This window comes from Colobus angolensis, unplaced genomic scaffold (genome assembly GCF_000951035.1).
Source record: "Colobus angolensis palliatus isolate OR3802 unplaced genomic scaffold, Cang.pa_1.0 Scaffold1, whole genome shotgun sequence".
In the NCBI taxonomy this organism is placed as follows: Eukaryota; Metazoa; Chordata; class Mammalia; order Primates; family Cercopithecidae; genus Colobus; species Colobus angolensis.
This window is the reverse complement of record NW_012110918.1, coordinates 10,458,790-10,460,658: the sequence shown is the minus strand read 5'-3', so window position 1 is coordinate 10,460,658 and position 1,869 is coordinate 10,458,790.

The following is a 1,869-nucleotide window of genomic DNA, read 5'->3' as shown; positions in this document are numbered from 1 at the left end:
TCACTGCAACCTCCGCCTCCCGGGTTCAAGCGATTCTCCTGCCTCAGCCTCCCGAGTAGCTGGGATTACAGGCGTGCACCACCACGCCGGGCTAATTTTTGTATTTTTAGTAGAGACGGAATTTCGCCATGTTGGCCAGAATGGTTTCAAACTCCTGACTTCAGATGATCCGCCCTGGGATTACAGGCGTGAGCCACCGCACCTGGCCAACGTTTTAACAGCCTTTAGCCAAAGCCTGGGGTGCAGCTCCAATTGAGAGGGAGAGGCTGTTGCCGTGGCGACCGCTCCCGCTCGGGGCAGCGAGGGCCGAGCGGTCTTGAGAATTAAGATGGAGGGCCTCCTCGGAACCTACAGAGTTGTTTGAATAACATTTTTCCGTTTGTGGGAACCCTAACCCTAATCCACTTTGTGCTGTCCCAGGACTTGCATAGAGTGCAGGTTCTGATCCCTGCTGGAAAGGTGAGGGCTCCGCGAAGGAGAGCCTGGGACCTCGAGGGGCAGCCCACTGAAGACAGCCACCTAGGGCAATGGCATGGGCTTTGGCGCAGCGTTTGACTAGGGAGGTGGGGTGGGGAGAGGCAGGACAGACTCAGGTAATCAACCTCTGGGTACACTCCACAGGGAAAGGAGTCTTGGTTTTTTTTTTTCAACAGAGAAAAATGATTAGGACTGTAAAGCCTTCTAGCTCACTCTTGCCAAAGAGAGGCTGGTCACAGAGGTGGGTAGACGATCTCTTAGGAGGGTAGCTGGCCGTGTGAGGACAGACACTGAGGAAGGAGGATGGAATGATTTTGGCAGTGAATGACAATTCCTTCAACAGGACCCCCCCTGCCACGCTCACTTCAAAGAAACAGTGGACAGGATGTGCTTTCCAAAATACTGCAGTTTAATTCTGAAAAACTCAAATGCAAGAGGCCCAGAGCTGTCTACAGGATTGGATCTCCCACAACCTGCCTTGGGCCCCAGAAGAGACTGGCAATGTCAGCCTCCTCCCTGCTCTGCCTGGGAAAGGCCACGGAGAACTTCCTTATCGGGCCCAAACTGGAGCCACTGACTGCTCAGAGCAAGATTTCTGCCTTGAAAGCAAATGTAGTAGGCTCAGAAATGTGCAGCGCCTACTTCTTCCTTTCCCCCATCCTCACCCAGGGCTGCAGAGCTGCAGCAAAGGTGCCTGCAGGTCATGACCTCATGTCTCCTGTCCACTTCCAATGGCAGGGGTCAGAGCTTTGGGAGACATGTGACCAAGGAGGCCACATGAACTTGCTACCCCTCTCTCTACCCCAGACATACCTACATGACCTTGTTTTACTCACATTGCATTGGTTTAATTCGGAAATGGGTGACCTCCCACCCCCTAACCTGACTCAGTAGGTGGGGAGGTAAAGCAGTTTAGGCCCTGGTATGTATTTGTGAAGTTAAAGGAAAGGGCATTGGGCTGGGCGCGGTGGCTCAAGCCTGTAATCCCAGCACTTTGGGAGGCCGAGATGGGCGGATCACGAGGTCAGGAGATCGAGACCATCCTGGCTAATACGGTGAAACCCCGTCTCTACTAAAAAATACAAAAAACTAGCCGGGCGACGAGGCAGGCGCCTGTAGTCCCAGCTACTCGGGAGGCTGAGACAGGAGAATGGCGTGAACCCAGGAGGCGGAGCTTGCAGTGAGCTGAGAGCCGGCCACTGCACTCCTCCAGCCTGGGCGGCAGAGCAAGACTCCGTCTCAAAAAAAATAAAAAAATAAAATAAAGGAAAGGGCATGGGTAGTCAGGGAGGAGGCAGAGCTTGGGGTCAAAGGGATACACGTAGTGGGAGGTTTGCTTAATCTTGTCTCCCACCAGCTCCAGGAGCCAGGGATTTCTCTTTTTTTCACAAC